The sequence below is a fragment of the Rhinolophus sinicus genome, linkage group LG07 (genome assembly GCF_036562045.2).
Source record: "Rhinolophus sinicus isolate RSC01 linkage group LG07, ASM3656204v1, whole genome shotgun sequence".
NCBI classification, from domain to species: Eukaryota; Metazoa; Chordata; class Mammalia; order Chiroptera; family Rhinolophidae; genus Rhinolophus; species Rhinolophus sinicus.
In genome coordinates this window covers 3,584,235-3,611,426 of record NC_133757.1, presented here as the reverse complement: position 1 = coordinate 3,611,426, position 27,192 = coordinate 3,584,235, and the positions used below count along the sequence as shown (strand labels likewise).

General features: G+C 48.9%; 1 protein-coding gene across 5 annotated transcripts in view; it reads left to right on the top strand.

Moving 5' to 3' along the window:
* Positions 1 to 27,192, top strand: part of PTPRE (protein tyrosine phosphatase receptor type E) — a 136,211-nt gene that overhangs the window by 62,134 nt on the left and 46,885 nt on the right. The window lies entirely within an intron of this gene.

Here is a 27,192-nt window from a genome sequence, read left to right as displayed (position 1 = left end):
AAGGGGCCGATCTGAAGTGACTTTTTAAAACTGCTTATTACGATGCAGAGTTTAGTGTGAAGTATTTAAAATGTGGGAAAATGGAAAGATCCCAGGGGAACTGCTGAACAAAAAATGTGTCACATAATGGATTCTCTGAGTAGCTTTCCTCCTATTTTGAATAGAAATGAGCATAAGCAAAACACAAAACTTGTATTTGTGTTAATTTATGATGGGGGCTGAGTGAATGCTAGCAATTTTTTAAAAATATGTTGGCGGTATTTAACTGATTTCAAACAACTGTCCCAAAATTGACCTGGTATCAGAAGTGGTGCAGTTTTGTGTTCAGGCGCTATGGCACTATATATAGATACTGGGGGTGCCAAAAAAGTACACATTTTAAGAGATGTTATCTATGTATTACTTTTTAAAGTTGAATTACATACCAATGTGTAGTATGACGTTCGCTCGAAAGATGGCATTAATCAAATAAATGCTAGCGTCATTCATTGTATTATAGTTTTAATACAGTTTTTCCTCTCTTAAAATGTGTATACATTTTTGGCAATATATATTACTATGTTACCATGTGCTGCAGAGAAATAAACTTTTTATGAACGTCATGTTGGTGGAAATGATTAGTCACAGAAACAAACAATACCTGACCTTTTTCCTGTTTTGCCAGATAACGTAAACGCTTTATGCTGAAAACAAATTTATGCATTTATGATAATGCACATGCCTGCTAGCACACTTTACAGTTCACAAAGCGCACTCAAGTTCATTATCTCGTGTGGGCCTCAGAGGCAGCGGAGGTGGTGTAGGTGTGCGTTCTCACTTCCAACTTCACGGGGAGGAAACAGCCTAGGCAGGCCTGGGAGAAGAGAGCTGCCAGGACAGTGGGAAGGGACGCTCCAGGCTCCGGTCTTCCCTGAGCTGTGCCAGGGTTCCTCTCAGACCCCAGAGCCAGTCAGCTGTCATCACCCCCACCAAAGGGGCAGACCTGGTGCAGACCTGCCAAAAACAAACAGAATTTTCCATTATGGAAAATATTATTTTCCAGGTACTCAAGGAATAGAGCACGTTAATAAATAAGGACATAGCCTGTGGATTGTGCAAACAGTTTACTGGTAGATAATTATATTTTGGAACAATCTCTCTGGTCACTGGAGTTGATCTTGGCCAGGGTTCCAAACTGTTTCCGCCTGTTATCTGCTGACCAAATCCAGCTTCTAATCTCTTCTCACACACTTGCCAGGTTTCCTTTCGTCGCGGCTGGTCGTTTGTCCGTTCGCTCACCCAGCGTTTATCAGGTGTCCCCTGCAGGCTCAGGGTTGCGCAATTTCTTGAAAAATGAAATCATAGATCCGACTATCTGATTGTATGCTTTGCGCAGGAGCCTAGGGAAGGAATGGACACAAGCAGGGTTTAGTTCTAGAAAGCTGAATGACTCAGATGTGTCCCAGTCACACCTTCTTTGTCTGAAAAGTAAAAAGCGGCTGAGAACTTTTTAAAGGTCTCTTCACGACATCAAGTTCTGTGATCTAGGGTGCTGCTCCTCTGAGTTCTAAGTGGACAGCAGAAGTCCCCCTGAAGCAGCCACCGCCACGTGTCAGGCGCGTCTGGGGCCACTTGCCTTCACTTCCCTTCTGAGATGAAGTTTGTCCATCGTGATATAAAGGTTTTGTAATCTCACTTTGAAAAAAAAGGCAGCTGTCTTTGGTGCATTACTCTTCCCTCCTCCCTCATTTGTAGTTGCTCTGCCACTGACTTCCAAAAGAAGCAGGAACATATAAAGGAGGGGCTTATTAATGGAAAAGTATTTTGGAAAGCAGCCTTTCTCTTTCCACGATGTTGCTTCTGTGCAGGAAGTGAAAGCTGGGGATCCATGGGCTTTGATTTTAAAATGTAAGCAGAAGTGTTAGTTAATTAAAATGAAGGTACTTTGCCCACTGTTCAGAGATCCATTCTGACAAATGGTTCTGGGGAGTGTGAAGGTTTATTTCACCTGAGGAAGTGATTCACTGGGAAGACAGATCGCTTCATCTTGTCAGAAACCATGGAAACCCCCAGTGCCGCGCCGCTTCCCTCTTCTGGGAGTTCCCAGCCAAAGACAGGCTGGAAAGTGGATGTGGCTGAGATGAAGTTAGATCCTGGAGGCACAGAACTGGAGCCCCATCTCGGAGGCATCACTGTTTCCAGGGCCCGCTTTTGGCTGCTTTCCAGTGTGGAGCCAGCACTGACATTCTGTTATGCTGTTTCCCGTTGTGGGTGGATTTACTTAATTTTTAATGAGTGATTCACTACCCATCGCTGTATGTTTTCCTCCTGTGGAGCTGAGAATTAAGTCATGTTTCCTTTGAAAAATTATTTTTGATAGAACCCGAGTCCTGTGGTACTCCGAGTGAGACCAGGGGACGTGGTAATGTCACTGAGAAAGGACAGTCAACCTCTCCAGGGCTCTTAGGAAATGGCAGTGGGTGTCACCCTATGACCATAGTGTTCTCTGTCAGAGGGGACTGTGGGCCTCATTCAGCATCCAAAAATGTCTTTCTATAAAGGTGTTTTTGAAAATTGTGTAATTTTCTTAAAGTTTTTTTTTTTTTTTTTCCATGTTACAACAAATCCATTCCACTTGAAAAGCCACGTGGTAGGTTTCCCGAACGGAAACCTAGTAACATAATCAATTTCCACAGTGTTTGTCATGCTTCCTCCCTGTCCACTCTGTTTACTCACAGTGGCCTCTGTCTGCCCAGCTGGCATCTGGTCACCCCTTCTGGTCTGTAGCGCCAGGGGTCGTCTTGGTTACCAGAGCTGTTTAGCTCCTATCTCAAGCTCACGCCTTGCCACACTCTTTCCATTCACCTCCGCCCTGCCCTTCAGAGGAATGAGGAGCGCGGGCCACCATCTGTGCAGTGCCTCCCGCCTGGCCTGAGCACAGAGCAGAGGCCTGCGGACAAGCAGTTGAGGCTCGTGCCCTCCGCCCAGCACCAAGGGCCCCCAGTTTTACAGGGCGCTGCCGGAGAATGTGGGCGTGCACGCAGAGACCAGAGAGGTGCCGAGGTGGCAGGAGGCAGTGCACATCAGAACAAAGGACAGTTGGCAGGGGCTGGGGGCGGGCTGCTCAATGGAGTCGGTCTAGTGGAAAGAACAGGACGAAGAGAGGAGCAGACGACAGGCCCGGCCTAGAGGTCAGGAGGCCAGACGTCTGTCCTAACTGGCTGTGTGGCTTTCATCAAATCGACCACCTCCTAAGGACACCCGCCCCCTTAGCCACCCACCTCTGCAAGGCTCTAGAATTCTGTCCATCCAAGGGGGGACCCCAGAATGAATAGGAGAGTTCTAGTACAAAATGAACAGCCAAAACATTGTGTCCAAGGTGAGGGCACTAGAGTACAAGGGGTGGCAGACTGGCGGGCGCGGTTTATCTGTCAGGATGATCTGCCTGTCACCAGCATCATAGGCCTGGGCTCAGGACTTCCTGGAGCTGAGTTTCCTGGGAGAGGAGACACCCTTTGTCAGCGCACTGCCCACCAATGTCCCAGGCCTGGTGAAGCTCAGGAAACGCCCAGCCGCTCTGAGGGCCAAACCGCAGGCCTGGGCCAGCAGCCTCAGCTGCTCTTTATACGGATGGGCCACCCTCAGACACGCAGCTGCCGAGTCCGCAATCCAAGCCCCACGTCCGGGCGTCTGCGCTCGTGGTGCAAATGGGAGACTTCATTTTCGTCGGAATGTGTCCAACCCTGTCTGAAATTCATCTTAAAAAGTAAAACAAAAAACAGTTTTATTTCATCTGGGCTCCAAAACACTTTATAAAATGGGTGTTGTCTGTATCCCTGTGTGTCCCAGGACAGCAGCAGTGTCCGTGCGAAACATGACAAAAGCTGCCATCAGTCGCGCTTAGTCCCAGAACCTAGCGGCCTCATGAACCTACATGAGCACATGACTGAAAGGGGTTCACAGGCATTTCTGATCTAATCACAGATTCTGTGAAAGACAGAAGCAATCTCGGTGTGGTCTCAGCGGTCCTGGTCGTGCTCCTCTCTCAGTGTCTTAAATCCACAGTACAAAGCGTTTTCGTCAAGGATTTGGTTAAAAGAGAATTAAGTACTAATCCTGGGAAATGCAAAGTGAAATTCAAAGAATGGCCTGATGATACCGAGCTACCAGCCCAGCTATAGAAAAGGCGTATTTTTTTTTTCAAACTCCTATTTTCTACTTTATGCATGATTTATATGATGTTTGACACATAACTGGAAATTAATGCGTGGTTGGATCCTTGCAGAGGGAGACAGAAGCATCAATTTGGCTCCTTTCCTGACTGACATGTGGGGGCGTGTCAGCTCCTGGCCGACAGGGAATGTCCCAATTGTCTCTGCATCCCCAGTGGTGTCCCACACCTCGCCGACCTCAGGACTCCTTGTGTGGTTGATGAATGAGTGAACAAGTGACTGGGTGGGCGTGGAGAGTCGTGGAGTAGGGAAAAGGCAGATCCCAGAGAGGAAACTCCATCTTTGCAGTCTCTGTAGCACTTGGCACGAACAGGGCCAGCTATGTAGACGAGTGGATTGCTTGTTCCAAAAAGCAGGAACAAAAAGCTCTTTCCTTTCCTCTGGTGTCTCTGCAGACCTATCATGGTGCTGTTTACCTTCTATGTAATGCCATGCAGCCTGGGATACAGGGCCACTCTCAGGCAGTGCCAGGGCCCCACCCTGCAGCTGCTGTTGTAGGTGGAGTGTGCAAATGAGGGGCCAGGAAGTGGGCCGTGAAGACCCCACCCTGGGGAGGTGACAGGAGGCACGCCAGGTCTGAGTCTAGTCTCCAAGCCCCCGCTGCGTTGGGCCATTGTCCCATCAGACTGCTCTTGCAAACATATTCAGAGATGAAATTACCATGGACTTCAAGACAGTGGCCTGAGAGCATTAAGCCCCCAGCACTGAGCTCTCTGTGTGTTTGGGGGCGGGGGGCACTGCCCTGGTCTCACACCCCGGAAGCCCACCCTGGCCTGAGAAATGATGGTCAGAGCACTGGATTGTTCACTGGCGGCTTTGCAGTTAGGGGTTTCTTTCTCACAGGAACATGCTCCATTTCCAGCTAGAGCTTTAATCCCCACTGATCCCATTCATTACTTTCTAGAAAGGTCTCCCGTCCCTGCCCACGCTGTCTAATGCTGCCACCCTCCCCATCTGACTTTCAGTCCCAGGTTACTTCTGCCACCCTACTTCATTTCCTTTCTACTGTCATGAAAACACCTACTGCTATTTGGAGCGGTCACCTACCTCTCTCCGTGGCTGGGACGTAGGCCGTGCAGCCAGGGAACCTCTCCCTCTCCCCCAGCACCCAGGTGCTGGTGTGAAAAAATAGATGGGTACCTATTAATACGCCTTACTCTGCTCTCCAAACCTTTTGGAGCAAGATGGACAGAAATAAAGAAAGTCCACTCACACCCCAAGTGTCTCAGTAAACTCCCCGTGATTTTCTCTGCCCAGGGCCAGACTGGCCTTGCTGACTTCTTTCCCAGATGAGGTCAAGTTTGTTCTGTTTCATTTTGTGGTCATACAGGCAGACGTCAAAGGGGCATGTTCGGACTCTCTGCCTGAACTCGGAGCACAGCTGCATTCCAGGTCTACACTGGCCCCCAAATCAGGCCTTAACTACACGTTTCAGCTCAATTTGGGTTTTGATGGTGGTTCTCTTCCCAGCCCCCACCTTCCCAGGATTCCTAAAGGCTGGGGGGATCAATCACCCACCAATCAAAGCCACCAATTATATTTGAAATTCTATGTCTTGAGAAGGGATATGTTCTAAATCAATCGATGGAGTCTAAGATGAAAACCTGTTATCAGCTGTAGGTTTATACACCAAGAAGAATGCATCTGACCTCAGCCCCAATCCCATGGCACCATATTCCTTCAGAGCACAGCAACAACTGGCAGGAGACCTCTCCACCCCTTTCCCCAAGAGACAGGATGGTCCCAATTTTCAGTCTCCACCTGCTCAGATCTGAGAGCTTCCTTCTCAGAGGGGAACCCAAGGTATGTCTCCTGATTTATGCTGTTCCAAGTTCTGAGGATGAGGGAATTACCATGTCTACTGCTGAGACAAAGCCCCCTGCCTGCTTAATGGGACTGGGCGAGTACTCGGGCATCAGCTGGGCCACGCAGCCTGGCTGTCTTCTTTTTCCTCCATCCATGTCCCTGGAGAACATGGTGTGCTTTGCTTCTTACTAAACTTGTCTGAAGCCCAGGCACCTAGGAGGAGGCGTGGAATATCCCCACTGGAATAGTCTCTGCAGCTGGAAACTCCTGAGACGTGGCAGAGCAGAGCTGCTCATCCGGGTTACAGGGTTACTGAGAGTCTCACGAGCTGTGGAAGTAATGGTGCTCTCACTCGTGTAGGAAGAACAGTGACATTGTGACACTCAGCTTCTGAATGTGATGCTTCCTACAACGGTAGGCTCTGAATATCCAGAAGCTTGCCTGCTTGAAATTCAGAGGGTTTTGACCAAACTTAGGGATAACGAAAACACAGTGTTAATTCTGAGATCCTGTCCTGCCATGACATGGGGTCAATTCAAGCTGGCAGGTGGGTGCATGTTCAGGTTTTTCACCTAACTTCCTTGCATTTTCTTCAGTCATCCAAGTCACCTCTTTCCCCAGGACTTGGAGAGGGAGCTAGCGATCCCCGCAGCGTGGTGTCGGGAGATGATAAGGAGCCCTGAGAGCTCTCCAGGTGCAGGTACATGCCCAGCCCTTGCCTGCCTCTCTCATGGGATCCTGGAGCCGTCCTGAGAGCTGGGTTTGCCTATTGTCCCCAGCTATTTAGTCTGCGCTGTGCTGGGGGCCATGCAGCTAGTTTACATGCTTGTGTGCTGGACTTGAACGTTGGGCATTCTTCTTGATGTATAAAACCTATAGTGGGTAACAGGGCCGGCCTCATCTTAGAGTGTATCTTTATCTGTATCTTTAGTTGATTGATTTAAAATGTGTTCCTTCTCAAGACATGGACTTTCAATACTAATAGGTGGCACTGATGGGCGGGCATATCCCTTAGTTTTGGGGAATCCATCGGAACTGGATAGAATCATTTTACTCCCTTCTGACGTGAAGGAGGTTAGTCCATGGGGGCCCCCCTCCAGGAAGACAGGGTGCAGAGAGCGGGGGCTTGCCGGAATGTGGGGGTGGCAGCCAGGAGACCAACTTCAAACACCAGATTTATCCTTAGTGGACTGCCTGACGACAAATAAGTCATGTGCCTCCTGGGTCCTCTTGTTAAAGGACTTGGAGGGGTGCAGAGGTTCCTAAGTTCTCAGAGTCCTCGGATCCAGAGTAGCAGCACAGAATTACCCAACTGGTGCTCAGCTGATGGCCCAGAGCCTGCTGGCGGGGTTTGGAATTGGCCAGTACCCAAGGCTTGCTGTGGTTTCATAAAAAGCTTCATGCAATAGATTGTTATAAACACCTATATGAAAACCTTGTTTTCCAGTGATGTTGCAATATTTGATTAATTCTTCTGGATGGCACAACAGGACACCTAAAGTAAGCATTGCTTTGAGTTGCGGCGAATTTACTAAGCATCAAAAAGGAAAATTATCAGGTCAAGAACCTAATCATTCTTACATGCCTCGTTTAGCATTCAGTGCATATTTACATCCACGCTACGCACACACACACACACATGCTGGAAAAAAAATCCCGGACTACCTTGAACTAAGTGGGTTTGACCTCTATTTCTAAAATGTGCATTGACATGAAATACGGAGCTTCCTCTGAGAGTTCAGCAAGCCGTCCACTCCACCTGCTCCTGTCAGAGCTGCCAGCCTTGGTGCTAAAAAGTCTGGTTTCTCTGGGAAAATTCATGTCATGGACATCTTGTTTCCAGGAAGCGGCGTGACTCACTTTTCATTTCAGGATGATGTCAAGTCTCGCGTACTATTTCCAGTGTAGACGTGGGGCAGTGAATGATGTCTAATTATTTAGAAGAGAGAAAGATCCACTAAGGACATGCAGTGCCAGAGGCTTCCGTGTCTCGGCAACATACAGCTTCACGCGTGTCTCACCAAAAGCAATGAAATGGGCTAAAAACACCCATTCATGTGCATAAGGGGGCCTTTCAGAACCTGCCGTTAAAACAATTTCTTCCACAACAGGAAATAAACACTTAATAGAGGGCTTGGGGTGGGGCTGGCTGTGTGTCGCCCACCAGTGGACGGAGTGTGAAAGGACACGGGGGTGCCCCATTTTTCCTGCGTCATACAAACTTTGCGTTATTATTAACTCAGAGCGCTCAGGATTTTAACCATCCTGTTTCCAGCTGAAGAATCTCCTTCAGAACGTGTACACCTGGGGTGTCCCTGGTTTCTATCATTGCGGTACCTCAGTCTGGAACCCATGCCAACGAATTGCCATCCATGCTGCCGACCTCCCAGCTCTGCCCTGCACCTCACTTCGTGCCAGCAGCCGAGCTCATGGAAACTCTTCTTCCCAGGGAAGGAGGAGGCAGAGAGGTGCAGACGCAGCTCCAACCGCACACCCGCAGGCAGCTGCGCTCACAGAAAATGCGCTGGTGCTCCCGCTGCTGGGAGCGGCTGTGACGTCCCAGCCCTCGTTTCGCAGGAAGTGGGTGTTGTCAGCGGGGCGTCGTCTGTTCATTGGAGCAGCCCTGGTGTCTGAGGCCCCCACGGCATCCTTTCCTACGTGGAGAGAGTTCTCTTTCTGTTCCCAAAACAACAAATCTTCTCATCTTCGAACTTGGTCAATCTTACTAATGCTGTAGCAGAAAAACGAAAAAGAAAGTAAAAGCCAAACAAACACGGGGCCGAGAAAAAGGCCCGACTGCGCAGATCACGTGACTCGAACGTGGGTTGACTTAATGACCTGGGGCCAAACTTAGACTGAACAGTTTCTTCGATGGTTGGCTTTAGTAAGTTACCTGCCTTTTCCACACAGAGGCCTCTGAAGTCCAATCCAGGTGGTTTCTCCCCTTTTGACTCACACCTGTCCTGTCGGGAGCCCAAGCCAGCTCTCAAGACCATTTACAGGAAGAGCTAAGGACAGCCAACTGCTGGCCCCGAGTGTCCAGAGAAACTCGTGTTCGCTCAGAAGATAATGCAGTGAAGCTGTGGGGGCGGAGCCCCAGAAAGAAGTTTCCAGGCTCTCGGCCTCACATAGAAAGGCGTTGGCTCAGGTAGTAAATGGCCAACTGTGATTGCATGGCCATCAGCTGTGGCTAGTTGGCCGTCAGCTGTAACCAGTGAGCCATTGGCCACTAATATAACTGCTGTGGCTGTGCTAGCAGAGAGGGAGAGAAGGAGGAAGAATGGGGGCTAGCAAGAAGATGGCGGCTGGGCTGGCAAGTGTGGATCCAGTCTCCAATGAGAGTATAGTGCCACCAGAGAGAATATAGTGGTATGACTCCCCTACCTATCGCTCCGTGGGTGTTCCTTTTTGGCCTCACCATATCCTGCGTTCTTGTATGGGGAGCGGGAGCAGAGACCCCGCAGGCCTCCCTGCACGACAAATGGCGCAACGAGCAGGGTCTCCCGCACGACAGAAGCCCATCTGCTCCAGCGGGAATATCCCACCTACCTGCCGGTTCATGGCGGTTTCCCGTGTCCACCCTCTGATGCGGGCCTGTAAGGAGCAGACGCCCTGGACACCTGGATGCAAGCCTAGACCCTCAGAGGACCAGCTTCCTGGAGTTCAAGGTGAGTTCAGCACTTGGATAGTCCATCCTTGGGAAACCAGGGCTTAAAGACTGAAAAGTCCAGTTAATAATATTTGTCCTTTTTCTTTTTTTTTTAACCCAGACTTCACAGGTTACAACCTCAGGAATTAATATAAGTATATGTATGTGTGTGTAGCCAAGTTACAAATCAAAACAAAATAGGAGATGTACAAATAGGAGAGCTAAGGTGTTGCTTCAAAAAATGAATATAGCAGAGGGTCAGTTATGTGAACCCCAATAATTATTAGGTTGGTGCAAAAGTAATTGCAGTTTAAGAGGTTAAAAATAATTGCAAAAATCGCAGTTACTTTTGCACCAACCTATTAAAAAACGCAGAGTTCCTCGTTTCTAGTCACATGACTTTTGCTTTTTGAAAAACATTTCTCAAGTCATTGGAAATAGTAAGAAATCTCTCCTTGCATGAACGAAGGGGAAGAAATGAAGGCATTTTAAGATGTTTCTTCTCCACGTTTAAATCCCTCCGCACACGTTTCCGCGGGCCTGCATGGACACTCCCAGCTGGGCCCTCCCTCCATCACCGCTGAGATGAAGCTAGGAGTTTGATTAACTAAGTTTTACACAGCCAGGTGTTCGTTTCCCTGAAAACCTGTGCCATGTGAAACAAATGGTTTGATTTAACCATGTGCTGTGACTGCAACAGGATCCAGTCGAACACACAGCAGCAATACTGCAGCGTCACCATGGCAACCAGTGGAAATAATGACCCCCTTTGGGAATAAAAGAGATCTCAAATCCTGTTGCAAGCAAGTAGCATTGGCAGTCTGCAGCAGAGACGGTTTTCGATTGTTTCAGAAATTCCTTATCAACAGAAAAGGAATGAGAAGCGGCGTTTTCAGAAAACAAATGGATTTGCAGTCAACCCGATAACCTAAGTCACCAAAGAAGGCAAGGTGGTGATTGGAGAAGCCGATGATGAAATATCACGGGCATTCCGTCCAGGCGTCAGTCCAGTGGCTGCTGGAAGCCGGGTCACCGCTCCTGCCACACAGAACAAACACATCTGTAGGAATGTTGATGGCAGGCAGACATAATCAGGATTTACTGATGCAGAGTAAGTCTAACTATGTAGCAGCCCTCGGCACCAGAGCGGACTCAGTGGGCAGTACTTCCACGCAGAGTCTCAGGACAAAACGAAAGTGCGAGCCTGGGGCTGGTCCTAGGAATTGTGACAGTATGAAAACCAAAACGAAGTAAGACATTGCAGCAAACCATTCTCCAGAGAGCGTGTGCTGTGGGGTGCCTTTATGTCAGGCCCCCTCCTTCTGAAAGACGTGACAGGCTGTTGAGCTGCCTGGGCACGTTTGCGACGCCTGCACTAATAGCCAAGTCCACCAGGAAGGGCACCTTCTTATAAAGCTGCCACATTGCCGGGGATGTGATGGGACCACAGATGTGAAATGCAGAAGCTCGGTCAAAAAATCATCCCCTTAGTCAAAAGAGAAGGAGAACTTGGTGAGAACAGGCAGCAGCGAAGCTTCAGTTTTTTTGGATAACGGAGTAGAGAGTAAAACCTGAGTGTACAGTTCCCTTTTTATTTTAGGAAGTGCTGTTGGGGGGAAAAAAAAGAGATTTTTAATGTTTAATATGAGACATTCACTCTTCAGAGCAGCGTCATGCCAGAAATAGAATTGTTCTCTCAGCCGAGTGGAACACTCCCAAATAAAAGAATTTTATCTTTAAACCCAATTTGAGGAAAGGCACTAATAATAGGTGTCCTTCACATTTTCCTCAATTTGGGTTGCATTTCAATTTAGCCTTGCCTTGAAAGCATCCTTCTGAATGGGTAACAGCTGTAACTTGTATTTGAGGACAAATCTGGAGCAGGGAGAGTCATGGTTCCAGTGGCACCTTCCTTCTCCCTCCGCTGGCCTTGGACCCAGCTATGTCCTGGGGGCTGGGTGGTCTCCCTCTCTTCTCCTCTCGGAGCAATGGAGCAATGCACGGAGCTACTGATCCCCCCTCCCCCACCCCCGGGACTGCCCACTGCAGCAGACAGACTGGATTGTGTGCTGCCTCCCTCACCGATTTGTTTGAAACTTAAAAAAAGTCACTCCACCTCTGCGAATCATAAATTTATTTTTAAGTATTTATTTCAGCTAGAGATGAGCAATCTCGCCTGTCGCTTTGTCCCTGCTGGATGTTTGCCTCTGGTGGCCAGTGATGTCTATAGTCTGAGTCCTGGCAGCGCTGGCCTCAGAAGGAGCATTACAAAGGGAATAACCGTGTAAATAATGCATTGCCTTTCGCACGGTGGCCTGCTCGGAGATGTCCAGCTTCCCAGCCAGTGAGACTCCGGTGCTGTGGACATGGGTCTGAATGAGTTCGTCACCTAGGGGCTGCTCCAAGAGCGATGCTCTGTAAGTATCCATGGATGCAGAATACAGATGTGAAAAGGGGTTTCCGGAATTTTCCTTCAGTAGCTAGTTTAGGTTATGAGAAAAATGCATTGTCCAAGAGCTTTTCCAATTTAATATATAATGTTGCTACTCACTGATCATTTAGGAATGTCACAGCAGTTCTGCTCTTTATCAAATTTGTGTGTGTTCTCACGACCAGTTTGGAAAAATGTAACATCCATGTAGGTGATGGTTTAGCAGTTGTGTCTCCAATGATTTATGCCAGTCTTCTGGTTTCCTATTCATTAAATTGCTATTTAACATACAAGTACTTTCTGTTTCACTTAAACATTCTTTAATCAAAGAGAATGTGCTCAAACTTTTGGACGTGCATCTTTCAACTAACGTGAAAATTATAAAGGCATTTTAGGAAGCATTTGATATGAAAGCTGACTAACCAATCATTTGAAACATCACACCATCAAATTCGAGGAAGGTTTTCTCTCACTGAAACCTTCCTTGCTTCTTCCTCCCTCTTGCCCTCTCTCCCACCCTCCCTCCCGTCCTTCTTAGTCATTCTGCTGCAGTTGTAAGGCTGAGTCGCATCGAACCGTGTATGTCCTATAAGAGACTGTGTATTTCATAAATGCTCAAATTACTTTTCAACTGCTAATGCTGTTATGTGGATAAACTCAGGTACAACTCACCTGTGAATTATTTGGGCTACCTATGGTGAGAACAGGCTTCCTGCTGAGAAAAAAATATTAGGTTGCATTTGAAGAGGTGGTTCATTTCATTCAGTTTATCCCAGAATGTCAGTCTTTTCCCTGAAAAGTGGGGTGAGGGGGGGGCACACAAACTCTTGCACTCTACCTGGCCGGCCGGTCCTCCCAAAGTTTCCAGGAGGGTTCCACCAGCTTACCTGGGTGGCGTCTCCTAAATGCTCAGCAAGGTTGGATACCTGGTGCCTCAGGCGTTGCCAGTGCCCAAAGACTAGATGCTACCGAACCAGGGCCGGTGTTCTCTTCACTCCGAGTCTAGCTAGAAGGGGACCCCTGTGCATCCGGGACTCCACAAAGGACATCACGAATGGGATCTAGCGTTCACTTTAAATATTTGCTTTATTGTATTTGCACTAAGAGAGGGCATTCGACTATTTCATGTCAGTAAGGCTACAGTAAAAAACTTAATCGTGTTTTGCCTATCATGTGAAAGGGATTCTGTTAACTTCCAATCAACTGTATGCCCCCTAGTTGATCTGCTACGGAGGAGTGTGTGTGTGTGTGTGTGTGTGTGTGTGTGCGCGTGTGAGTGCACGCGTGCGCACTGCGTGCATAAAGAACAAAGTGAGAGTTCCCCGGTACGGAAGTTGGAAGGTCGCAATGAGCCTTTGCTTTCATATTTGTGTTCTTTCTCATTGAGCGGTGGCACGGTTGTTGGTGTGCTGGAGAAAGGCTCGTAGGAAGCAAAACCTGAGCTTTTTTTGTAGTATTTTATCCCAATCATGCACAGAGTGAATTCTGTGCGCTTTGTAAGATTTTACTCCCTTCTGAGGCAGTTTAAATCTGCTCACCCTCAGTATCACTGTCTCTTGTTGCTGTTTGTTCTTTGCGCGCTGCCAGGTAGCCTGTGGGTGGCTCCCACTCCCGCACCCCAGACAGCCCCCAAATCCTGGGCTGACAGCTGGCTCCGGGCCCCACTCCCCTAAGGGACTGCCTTCATAATGAGGGAACCGGAGTGCTGTGCCTTCCATTTCCTGCGCCTGGGGACCTCCCAGGGGGGCTGAAAGGCTCTGAGGAGATAAAGTATGGAAAGTTCTTAGAACGAGGATACACAGGAGACTGCGAAAATCAGCCCCTGGTTAGAAGGGCCAAATGAGGCAGCTTGATGTTCACCTGTATTTGAACATCAGTATTTGAAAACTGATGATCCAGGATCTCGGGGCCGGACAGGTCATGGTCTCACCCATTTTCTCCTCCTTCCTGCCCACCCCTTTTGCAGAGAGAAGCAGGGGATTGCAGGGTTCCCTCTTGTCTGATGTGAGCGAGCTGGAAGGGCTGGGAGAGCCGGCCACTGCCTCCGGAGTCCCCTTCCAGGCTGTGCCCCTGGGCGGCCACCCTCCAGACCGCTGCCCTCCGTAATCCAGAGTGGATGTGTCTGCTGAGGGGGGAGCTGAGCTGTAAGAAGCGTGCGAATGAGTGGGCAGTTCTCCCACTGCCCCCGTTTGTGTATTTGTGCTGTGACCCCAGCGCTGTGGGGAACCTGGGGCGAGAGCTCATCCCAGCAGCTGGGTGATGACCATGCTTTCAGGACGTTTGTGTAAAGGCGGCCACTTGTAGGAGAGCTCGGAAGGGGAAAACTTAGGTAAGAGAATGCTCTTTAGGAGAAGGGAGGGAGCGCGGACCACTCTCTGAATTCCAGAGCAAGGGGGAACACTGCTGAGGAGGGAATACCCTTCAGTGGGCATGGTGGCAGAAATCGGCAATACCTGAACCCAGGAATGCAGGGGTGTGATGCCTGTGGCCACTCATCTTTGTCTCCCCAGGTCCTGGCACCCGGGTGGCACATAGCAGGTGTTCAAGTGGTCATTTCTGAAGAAGTGAAAATGAACAGATGACTGGCACACATCGATTCATTTTGCAGTATTTGAGGGCAGTACGTCTTCTGTGTGATGTGTTTTGTCCGTCGACAAACACACGTGCATAGTTACATAGATTGAAGAAGTGAAGAGCAGTGTGGGCTTTGGATCAGACACTGGGATCAAGTCCTGACCGGTCACTTCCTCGCTATGAAACCTTGGGAGGTGACTTGACCTCTTCCTGGGTGACCAAGGGACCAAGGTGACATGATTCCTACAAAGCTCTCAGCAAGCCGCCTGCCCGTGAGCAGACCCCACACTGCTCTTCTTTTCATTTCTTCCTTTGTAGTCTCCTAATTCCACTGGATAGCAGTCATTTGTGTTTCTTTGGGAAAGACATTTAAAAAGCCAGTGGTGCTCTGGGAAAACAAACTTTCAAGAATGTTTCCTAATGCATTAAAAAATATTCGTGCTGTTGATCATAAAGGCATGCTGTATGGTTTGTACTTTAAAACTTTACTGTTACATTCATCCTGATAAAAGTGTAAAAAAAGAAAAAGAAAAAGAGCCAACAAATGAAAGCAGCATAACTGATGTCAGTAAGTAGCTCTAAGTATAAAATAATCTGGAATAGCTAGAAAATTAAAAGTACATTTTACTCCATCCATTTGTGGCAGTTCACTCCCGGCCGTAAGGCTGGAGTTGTGCCAGTGATTTAAAATTAGAGCTAAAGGAATGAGACCCAACTTAATTAGTATAAATGTTGCCATGTAACTTCTAATAATGAGCATAATTTGCAATGCACACTCGCCGTGTAATTTAGCACAATGGGCCCCGCAGAATGCAGGACTAGTATTTAATCAGGGAAATGGTTAATATGGAAGGGGTTGGGGTGGAGGGATGGGAGGCTGTGTCGGGGTTCCCTCTCTAGCACCATTTCAGACACCCCGCCGGCCCCCAACCCAGAGCGTCTGCCCCGTCCACCAGAGGAAGCTGTGTCCTCTACGAAGCTGTATGACTCCAGCAAGTTACTCAGTGTTTCTGTGCCTCAGTTTCCCCATCTGTACAGGGAGGATAATTACGGTCCCCATCTCTTATTGTTGTTGGGGGGAGTCCTTGAGTTACTGGTGGAAATCCTGAGTCGTTAGCCCTGAGTAGGCAGCACTCAGCCAGCCAGTGCTTCCCACAGGTGTCACTATCCATGCTTGGATGCCAGGCTGGGGAGGTGCCTTCTGTCCCAAAGCACAGTACGTGGTGGTCCTGAGATGCTTTCTCTTTACAGAAGTAAAACTCACATCACATAATATTAGCCATTGTCATTCAGTGGTATTTAGTTCATTCACCATGTTGTCTAACTCTTGTCTCTGCCTGGTGCCAACACATTTCATCACCTCGAAAGGAACCCCCGTGCCCATTAAGCAGTCACTCCCCACTTCCCACTCCCCCAGGTTCCTGGCAACCACCAATCTGCTTTTGTCTCTATTACACAATTTGGATATTTCATATAAATGGAATCATACAATGTGTGGCCATCTGGTTGCCTTCTTTCACTTAGCACCCTGCTTTTGAGGGTGATGCGTGCTGTCACATGTGTCCGTACTTCATTCCTTTTCATGGCTGAATAATATCCCATTGAGTGGATAGGCCACATTTTGGTTTATCCATTCATCCGTTGATGGACAGTTAGGTGGTTTTCAGCCTTTTGGCCATGTGAGTAATGCTGCCTTGTGAATAATGCTACTATAAGTGTTTGTGTCCAGCTTTTGTTTGAACACCTGGTTTCAGTTCTCTGGGGTATGTACCTAGGAGTGGAATTACTAGGTGATATAGTAATTCTATGTTTAACTTTTGGGAAACTGTCAAACTTCTCCACAGTGATGGCACCGTTTTGCTTTCCTACCAGCAGTGTATCAGGGTTCCAATTCTTCCACAGCCTCACCGACACTCGTTATTTTGTTTATTTTTTAATTATAGCCGTCCTAGTGGACGTGAAGCGCTATGTTATTGTGGTTTGGGTCTGCATTTCCCTAAAAATTCGTGATCTGGAGCATCTTTTCCAGCGCTTTTAGCCATTTGTATGTCTTCTTTGGAGAAATGTCTGTTCAAGTCCTTTGCCCATTTTTTAATTGGTTTATTTATCTTTCCGTTGTTGAGTTGTAAAAGTTCTTTATATATTCTGGATACTAGATCCTTATCAGATACATGGTTTGCAAATACTTTTTCCCATGCTGTAGGTTCTCTTTTTCACTTTCTTCGGAGTGTCCTCTGATGCACGAAAGTCCTGAGATGGTTTTAGGTGGAAACTGAGCATAGCAGTGTGAGGAACTTTGAATCAAAAAGGGAGGAAGTCCTTCCTTCTTTCTTCTCCTGTAGTTTTTCTCGTACTCAAAGAGATGCTCAGTTTCGATCTAGTGTGTCCGTAACATCTCTTTAACACTTGCTAATCTACCTTTGCAACAAAAAAGAGAGCAAGTTTTTGGCCAAAGCCTTGCACAGAGCCAGTGTTGAGCAAGAATTTCGAAACTCATCTTCCCCATCTTCACTGAGTTGATGCTGAGGTCATCTCTGTACATGGCTGGCCACGCTGCTTTTCCCCTTTACACTAATGATAAAGAGTTTTCTTTTAAGTGCACGTATTTGATTTTCTTAGAAAAATGAGTGAATGATGTGACAAAGCCTGTGAAGGTGGTAAGAGAATCCCAGAGTGTGAGAACTGCTGTTGGAGGTCCCTGGGCATCCCGAACAGGGGACAGATGAGGGGTGTGTGAGAACCATCAGCCCGGTGATGGGGTAGGGCGGATGGCAGGCCCGGGGCAGGCCGCCCATGGGAGAGCAGTCGGGCTGCTGTCAGTGAGTCCTGGGTGTGTCCCCGGAGTGGTGCTGGGCCTTGGCCCTCATTTTCTCTTACTCAGTCCTCACCAGTGCTCTGTGTGATGAAGAAAGACCTGAGCTTTGGGTGAGGAGACAGAACGAGTGAAAGTTGACTGAAAGAAGAATGTGGTAGGACCTAGTGACTGATAGATGTGGGGCATGAGGAGGAGGAAGGGTCTGGAAGGATCCCACTGCCAACAAAGGGGAAAATGGGCAGAGAGACGACTAGAAGCATCTCAGGAACTTCTTCACAACTGTCTTAGCGCAGCATCTGTGTGAGTTTCCCAGGGCTGCTGTAAGACATTAACACAACTATGGTGGCTTAAAACAACAGACATGTCTTCTCTCCCAGTTTAGAGGCTGGACGTCTGAAGTCAAGGTGTCAGCAGGGCTGGCCCCTTTGCAGGCCATGGGAGGTAGTCCTTCCTTCCCTCTTGCAGCTTCTGTAGCTCCTGGCAGTGCTGGGCGTTCCTTGGCTGTGGCCACATCGCTCCAGGCTCTGCCTGTCTTCACGGGGTGTTTTAGGAAACATCCAGGGTTTCCTTCCTCCTGTATGTCTTCTTTACTTTTACACAGAACACTTCACTTCCCACATTTGGTGACCGGTGTGAGGGGTCGTTCCCCCACCGAGCAATTCTCTGTGACACCAGCTGGGTGTCCTACAGTGTAACTCAATTCTGACATTATCTACCTGGAGACAGAATCAGACCCTACAAATGAAGAACTTGGCCCCACGAGACCACTGCGCCCCACTTCATATGCCAATCGCAAGTCCAGGTTGTCACCTGTGCTTCTGACCACTCAGCTGCGCTTCTGACCGATGGACTAGAAATCTGAGGTTCCCGTGACTCTCTCCTCGGGTTCGATTAAATTGCTAGAGTGACTCACAGAACGCAGAGAAACCCCTAGGTTTACCAGTTTCTTAGAGGATGTGATATAGGGTACAGATGAACAGGCAGGCGAAGAGGTCAGGACTAGGGGTGCATCACCCTCCTGGTTGGTGGATATGTGCCCCCAATCTGGAACTTCCCCGAATCCTGTACTTGTGGGACTTTGTGGAGAATTCGTCACAGTCATGATCAATCATTAACTCCATTGTCAACCCTTCTCCCTTCTCAAGAGAATGGGTGGGGCGGGCAGGGCTGAAAATTCCAAGCTTCTAATCATGGCGTGGTCTCTCCAGGGACCAACCCTCATCCAGGAGCCCAGCCAGAGTCACCTCATTAGAAGAAAATAACACTCCTAACACCCAGCACATTACAAGGGTTTCCGGAGCCCTGTGTCAGGAACCGGGGTCAAAGGCCAAATATTAGAACAAAAGATGCTTCTAGTGCTCTTATCACTTAGGAAATTCCAAGGGTTTTAGGAATCCTGTGCCAGAAATGGGGAAGAAGATCAAATATATATTTCTTATTGTAAATGACAGTATCACGCATGGTTTTCTCCTGTGTGTGTGTGTCTCTGTGTCCTCTCCTCTTATAAGGGACACCACTGCATGTGGAGCCCACCCACTGCATTATGACCTCCTCTTAACGCACTACATCTGCAGAAACCCTATTTGCAGGTAGGTCACATTCTGAGGTTCCAGAGGGACATGAATTTGGGGGGACACCTTTTAATCAGCCCAGCGTCTGTTCACTGCCCATTTCACTGAAAGTCTCAGGGCCAGTAAGGATACTATTGAGTTTCCTAAGGCCAAACCTCATCCATCCACCTTCTCTCTGGGGTGCTGACCTCAGCTAGAGTCTGCACCCCCAGGGTCCCTGGGCACCATTTCACAGACCAAGGCGAAAGCGGGTTTAAAGGCTAAATCGGAGCATAAGCATTTTACACGCACTCACCTTGGCAGCTCCTTGGAGGTGCTTAGCTAGCTTTGACTTGAAAATCACTGCTTACCCTTAGTCTGTTTCCTCCTGTCTGAGCCACACAGAAGTCCGGAGCTTTGTAGTCTTTCAGGTTTGCTCAGTTGTGTTTACGCAGCTTCTAGATACAGGTGAGAGGTGGGACAGACGTGCATCTTCTGAAAACATCACTGCGTGGAGTTGGAAGCCACCTATGCAGCCTCCTGCCCTTTCTTTCTGTTTCCCTGACTTCGCCAGACCTGAGATAGCAAAGAGGGGGTCAGTGGGCACGTGGGTGGATAAAAGAGCGCAGAAAGCCTCCCCCAGGGCAGTGGAAGGGCCCCCCTGGGCCCCTGAGACTCTGTCACCAGGGAAAAGCCTGTCTGTGATGTCTGTGCGTGGAGCCTTCTCCTCCCTGCTTTCCTCCTCCATTGTCAGCGGAGTTCAGATAAAAGGAGACTCAGCGTTCCGGGGGACTTCAAAGTTGGACACAGCTCGTGGCCAGTGTCGTTGCTCTGACTGTGGGCAGCCCTGATTTGACCTGAACATTTCTAAGTAGAATTGATCGACTCAGATTCTCACAGCCTGCTTCCCAGTTTCTTATTACCAGACTTTCTAGTAGATGGGAATAGTCATTTCCTTTGAGGTTTCTTTTCTTCCTTCTTTTTCACTTCTTTTGTAACAGAACAAAGAATTCTCAAAGGACGTAAAATTCTGTGGTTCTATATTGCTAAATATTTAAGGAGATGCAGCTGGTGTTTACAGAGACCTCGGTCGGATGGGGACATGAAAGCTCCACTCGGGCTCTTCTCGGCAAACCTTTTGGCCACTTCATGCATTGAACAAATGTTTACTAAACTCGCATTTTATGATGTAGGGGCGTTTCCCAGGTGTAACAATGAAAATGACATTCTGAGGGGAGATGTTTACAATTCAAAACCCATAAAACACTAACATCCGTTAGGGCCAAAACAACTCATGGATTTTGGGGGGTGGGAGGATGGCTAAATAAGTATTTTCAGTAAATTTGTAGAATTTACAGCATGTGTGTCCGTTTGTCCTGAAAGGAAATGTTTTTCAGTTTTGATCGAGTCTCACGTTCTCCATACTTGTCCTGATCACACCTTATAGCGTTTCAGAATTCCCAGGTCTGAGGAGTTCACAGTGACTGTGGAGACGTGGTTTTCTGACGTCTGGTTGTTTCCAGACTACTTGGGTTTGAATTCAGGCTCTGCCATTTTGCCAGCTGTGTGGCCTTGGGCAGGTGACCTCGCCTCTCTGATCCTCAGAGCCCTCTGCTGTAAGGCATGATAAGAGCTGTGTACTGTGTCAGAGAGCTTCCATGAGGTGAGGGTCCAGTGTGTTGTGTGTAAAGTGCGTGGACCAGTGTCCACAGCCAAAGCTAGTGCCGTGTCACTGCCCCTGTCACGATGAGCGTTCTTGCTTGTCACTCATCTGCTTCTAGAAATAAGGGCATGCGTTCTGCCTCAGGTACCCAATCCCTACCTCGGTGAACTTCCTGAATCCCAGTGCTGCCCTGGGGACGGCATTCGGAGCTTGCCATGCCCCATGCTGCTCACAGGGCTCACACTGGGGGGGGGGGGGGGGCGGCTCCCCCGGGAAGAAGGCTCCCCTCACACCCAGGGAAAAGTGCGTGACAGTCCGGTGCCTGGAGGTCTGTCTCTCGGAGGCCCTGATGCGTGTCAGCCCTCACCTGCCTCCCTCTCTGGGTACCTTTGCAGCCCCAGTTTCCCCTGGAGTTTCTGGAAGCTGTGGATAGAATAGCCAGGATGCAGGGCTTTCTCATTTCGGGAGGTAGAAATGCTAGTCATTCTTCGCAAAGTTTCAGGAGCCAGCGGTCGTGTTAAAGATGTTAAGGCCTCAAGACCCAGTTTTACCATCTCTGAACCGAGTTGATCAGTGTTCCTTTCCCCGCAGGCTGGGGCCTTTCGGAACGGAGGGGCGGGAACGGAGCCCTCGGACACTGCCGGCCAGGGCTGGCGGGATGCAAGCCCCTCCTGTGGTCTCCGCTGTCTGGGCTTTCTCAGCGCACGTGGGCCGCGGTCACATCCTCGCGGGACTTTGTGTCCTGACGCCTGCCACTGGCCAGGAGTAAAAGGGGTGTGAGAAGCAGACAAGGAGTGGAGGACACGCAGGAACAGAGGCAGGAAGTTTCTGGGTCCTTCTCAGAAGCAGATAAGCCGGTAAACGTTTCCAAAAGTGCAGGCAGCCAGGATGCATTCTCAGCCTGCCACCATCCTCGCTCCTGGGGGCACGCGTGTGTCCAGCCATCGTGCCAGCTACCAAGCACTATGTGAGTTCATCACGGTGCTGAGGCCCAGAGGGGACAGAGACGGAGGGGCTGGCTCTCTGGTCTGGCTGATGCTGGGACACTTCATGCGTCCTCTGCAGATCCTACCTGGATGGGCCTGCTTGGTCTGGGCCGGCTTAGGAAGTCACTGTTGGAGGCTCAGCTCCTGTCTCCTCCCCTGTCGTGTTCCCCCATTGCAGGCTGACGGAAGCACCCCTCCTCTTATCCAGGGGGCACAGTGCCTGGGGCGTCCAGCAGAGAGCTTGGGCACAGCCCCCGCTCCATAAATGCTGTTGGGTGTTTGAGCCCGAGGCTTCTCACTGGCCCAGGACTGTCCCTGGTAGTTCTGGGGATTTATGTCTCTGGGACTGAAAATGGAGCTCTTCCTTAGGTCCCCCCGCCCTCTCCTCTCAGAATGCCAGTCTGAAATAAGAGAAATAAAACTGATTCTGTTGCTTCTTGTTTGTTTACCTCTGAGCTGGACGTATTGTAAAGTGTTTGTTCACAGTCCACAAAAGGTATGAAGGGCTTTCTTCTTACCTTCCCCAGAGGCTGGGTGAGGTCACTGTTTTGCTCACTTTACACTCAGAGAGGAAAAGAACTGGCCCAAGGTCACACAGCTAGTGGACCAGAGCTGAGGTGGCCCTGAACTGGTGGCCCAGGCTCTTTCTGATGTCCATGCTGGTGGGAGAGCAGCTGTGATGTGAAGGATGCTGAAAAGCATGCAATACTGTGGGGTTTTAACACAGGATTCTCCAGTTCCTTCATTGTGTCGATGCCATTCATTAGATTGAGAGGGTGATTTAGCACATTTCTGTTTGGTCTATTAAGACAGCAACATTTCTCTCTGGTTGGAGAATGATGACCTCGCCCCACTCCGTCTCTCCTAGTCAGGCGGACGTATAGCCGGTCACCCAAGCCCTGGCCGTTTTGAGAGAGAAGGAAGATGCTGAGGATAATTACACTGGGCAACGGGCATGAGCTGAGGCTCTCCATGGCCAGCGGGGCCTGGGGTCGCTCCGTCCACAGGAACGAGGGCCATCCCTCACCCACGCAGTCATTCATCAGCAAGCGCCCTCTCCGCCGCCCCTGGGGGCCAGGCCCGCGCTGGCCAGGATCCCCCAGCAGGTCTGTAGCCTTCTGCACATCTGGCCTTGTTCTTTCTTGGCCTTGAACTAGAGACTGTTCCCCGTTCTGCAGGTGAGACAACTTGCCTGAGCGGTCACACTTAGAAAGCGGCAGAGCCAAGGGACTCCGGAGGCAGATTCCTGCTGCACACCCCCACGGAGACGAGAGAGCACAGAGAACGACTTGGTTTGGGCAACTGACATTTTTCCTTTGAGGAATAAAAAAGCTGCTCCCCCTCCCTGGGGCACAGGTGCCTCACAGGGGCAGGGCCATGCTGTCCCCACCCCGTCAGGTTCCTGACCTCCACTCCTCACTGCCCCTCTCGTCCTCCTCCCTGCCCCCACCCCCACCTCTTTTTCTCTCTCCTCCTTTCTCCCTAACTTAGGCCCCCCGAACTCAAATGTCAAAACCTAGCGGTTGTCATCAGTTGGTTTATTAAATAACTGACAACTAATCCATTAAGTGGATGACCGGCGATAGGCAAACGTGTCCTGGAAGTCTTCTGTCTTAATTAGTCGCCACCTCTGCCCTTTCACCCCACTTTATTTGTACATACTTTGAGCTACGGTTGCCAGTATAATTAATTTTAATATGTATGGAAGAATTGTGAATGTGGGCACAAAGCCAATTTCCTGAACAGGGAATACTATTTGATTTATAGTTTCTCTCTCTTGTTTCAGGCTAGGAAAGTCCATCAGAGTGTTGGATTTTTTGACTCGGGTAGAGATCATGGATCCACAGATTAGAAAATAAAATTCCGTGCTGGGAAATGGGCAGGAGGGTGCCTGTTCAGGAGAATTCAGATGCATCGTATAATGCTAGTTACTGGTTAATCACTTTAACATAATGAGTGGAGAGGAAAATTGTTAGAGACTAAGTTTCCTAGCATTGGTGGGGTCGTCACTTGCAGGGAGTGCAGGTGCCAGAAACCACGTGTCTGCAGTGACCCTGGAAAGATGCTGGGTGGGTGAGAGCAGGACTTTGCAGGAAGTGGGAGTTGGGAACATTCTGGTTTAGGGTCTGGGAGCCTTGGGCTGGTGTGAATGAATGTTTCTATGGCTTCCCCAATTGCGCCACCTGCTGGTCGTCTGTAGCATCGTACCTGGGTTTCCAGCGACGGCGCATGCGTGGAGACATTGCCCCACCTCGCCCTGCTTCGCTTGCATCCCTGATGCTTACAAATTTGGATACAAGTTGAGCCCATAAAACAAAACGTGAAATTATAATACTTTCATTACTTGAAATCCTCCTCTTGGACACTCCTGTCACTCTGGGCTTCGTCTTTCTAATACCGCGCTCGTCATTATGTGTCTTTCTGCCCCGTTGGGCTGTGAGCATCCTGGGGACACCCCGCACCCTCACAAGGTACCACGGATGGTTCCCAGCCCGAGAAAGGTCCGCAGCAACTCTGGGCACATCGAACGTGCCCGTGCAGAGGGGGTGCCCTGAACCTCAGGGATGCGTCACTGTCCCCCTCCCAGCAGCTCAGAGAAGAACCTGGGCCAGAGAGTCCACCTGTGTCCCCACAGATCCTAACAGGCAGCCCCTGGGCCCCCAGATCACAGAAGAGGAAAGAGCCTCCTTTGAGAGACAGGTGACTTGCCCAGAAGCTGAAGGAGCCCAGGCATGAACCCAGGCCCACCTGTCTCTCCTGCCAGACTCTTTTCACTGGGCTGGCTGCCTCCTCGAGCCTCCCAGGGACTTGCAAGGGCTATTCGAGAACAAATACAGTAAGTACCCCGAGGATAGCTCTGAGGTCATGGTCACTCAGGAACCCAGCATCTTCCTGGCCCATAAACGCAACTTCTTGCCCTCTGTCCATCAAAGCAGATGCAGCATCCCAGAAGCCAGTTAAAATACCTGCTGCACCTTCCAGCCTTGCTTTGCTGGAAACCCCCAGTAAAGCTCCTCACAAGGCAGAAACAGCAGAGACCCTGAGCTCAGGAAGCAGGTTCACAGTCAGCCCTCTTCCGATGCCATGCTGTTGACATTAGGTTTCTGCTCAACTCAGGGGTCATCATGAGCACCTACTATGTGCTAGACTTGGGAGCGCACACCGTGTGTCCCCGAAAATAAGACCTAGGCGGACCGTCAGCTCTGACTAGGCTTCTGGAGCAAAAAGTAATATAAGACCCGGTCTATATAATGTAATATAATAAATAATAATATAATATAATATAATATAATATATAATACCAGGTATAATATAATATAATACAATACTGGGTCTTCTATTAATTTTTGCTCCAAAAGATGCATTAGAGCTGGTGGTCCAGCTGGGTCTTATTTTCGGTAGGAAGTGGGAGCTTCCCAAAGGCACGAATGGGGTCTTAGTCTCTGTGGAATCCCCAGCACCGAGCACCTATGTTGAAAGCAAGGGATAGAGCAAACTTTCGAGAGGTTTGGCACCAGCCACTGCCATGGCCCACCTTGGACCACTGACGTTCTGTTTCGGGGAGGCTTGGGCTTCCCGCTCAGAGGAGAAATCCCTCGAAGGCAGGAGCCTCCCTGTCAAATCTTGTTGACTGAATAAGGCCTCCTTCCACATGCTCTGTGTCCAGAAGACACTCAGTGAATATTTGTTGAATGAATGAACAAACAAATCTTTATTAGTGGCTTCTGGTCGTACGAAATCAGTGTTTCTTTAAAAATTCATGAGTGTCATAATGTTTCCCAGTGTGAGAGCAAACCATTTTGTGAAATAGGCATGAATTTTCTATTAAAGAAGAGAGTATGTATTTATTAATATTCCCAAAGGGTAACGTTTTGTTTTACTGCTGTGCCCCTGTTATAATTTTCCATAATTACGTGCAGTTGATTGTAGTTTACCAACAGAGTATCAATAAAGAAAAACGTAACCCTGGAACTGTATCACTACAAGCGTTTAGCCTTACTGGGTGGGAGCTAATCACTTAGCTGGGTTGAAAGTGGTGAAAAGAATGTTCTCTCCCAAACCTGAGTGTAGAGGAGACATAGGGTCACCCTGCAGATCTGAATGGCTGGAGTCAAAACAAATCGCGGGTGGGGTGTCCACTAGGAAACCTCTTGGGATAGTTTGGAAACAGAGGGAGAATCCTAATTTTGAGTGCCACTGGGGGCTGATGGGAGGAAGGATTTAGACAGAAGTCAACATGACAGGGTAGAGCCTGCTGAGAAAAGCAATCCTGTAAGCAGAGTCCTCTGACTACTGTGTGAAGGTGTGTGAAGGGAGGCCCCTGAGGGCAGGGCTTTGTTTATCTTGCTCACTGTTGTGCAGAAGGTGCCAGTAAATAGGTGAATGAATGAATGGATAAATGAATGAATGAATGAAGCTACCAAGGAGATTAAGCCCAAATGTGATCTTGCTTCAGGCACAACATGGGCCAGGCGTTTAGAAGGGACCCTGGACCCCATGTCTCCTCCAGACACGGATCGAGTTGTGTATCCACCATGGCTGAGCTGTCCGGGAGGTTCTAAAGCGGCTTCTTTGAGTAATGAAATACCAAGAATTCTTTTCTGAGTTGCAATTGGAGGCAAATTTTCTTCCAAATAACCAGAGGGGTGGTTATAAATAATTCATGCTCACTGTTTGGCCCAATTAACATTTTTCAAAAGATGGGTACAATTCTTTCCTTCTTATGGGACAGCAATGCACCGCTGTTGGGCTGGGCAGAGCTGCTGCCCTAATTAGATATTTACACAGGAGACCTGAGCGAGAAGGGTGGATTTATTTTTAATAAAAGAAGATTAAAACCTGTGTATGTGCAGCATATTAAGGGAGACCGAACCAAATTAAAACCTCCCACAACTGTGGATAGTGGTGGCCTGAAAAGGAACTGTTTCACTTGGAATTACTAAACCTTCTCGCTTTGAGTCAGGAAAAAATCAGGCTCCCTGCCAATTTCAGATTCGTTCGTTGGAGTTCTGAGGGAGACACCGGTGCAGAGGGCTCCTTTAATCCAGGCACTGGAGTAGCAGCCACAGATTGTGTGATAAAGGAAGCAGGGGAGGGTGACCCAAGTGGGAATGTGCAGGGTGGGGCCACAGGACACTCGGCAAGTCCAGGTTCCAGTGGAGGGGCCAACCCATGCCGCCACGCAGGAATGCAGGCCAGACCTGCTGTCCCCAAGGGAAGCCACATCTTGAGGCCGGTTGTAGACTCTCCGCCTTTTTAAATATTTCAAACCAATTTAAAACCTTTTTACATGGTAAGCGTGTACCCACTCCTTGAACCCAGCAATTCCACTTACAGGCATTCAACCCAAATAAATGAAAAACTTTTGTTCTCAAAAAGGCTTGTCCCCAGGTTCATAGCAGCTTTGCTCATAATTGCCAAAAAAGGAGAAACAACCCAAATGTGTATCGAGAAGAGAATGGGTAAACAAATTGTGGCAGCCGCACAGAGGGAAACTCAGCAGCAGT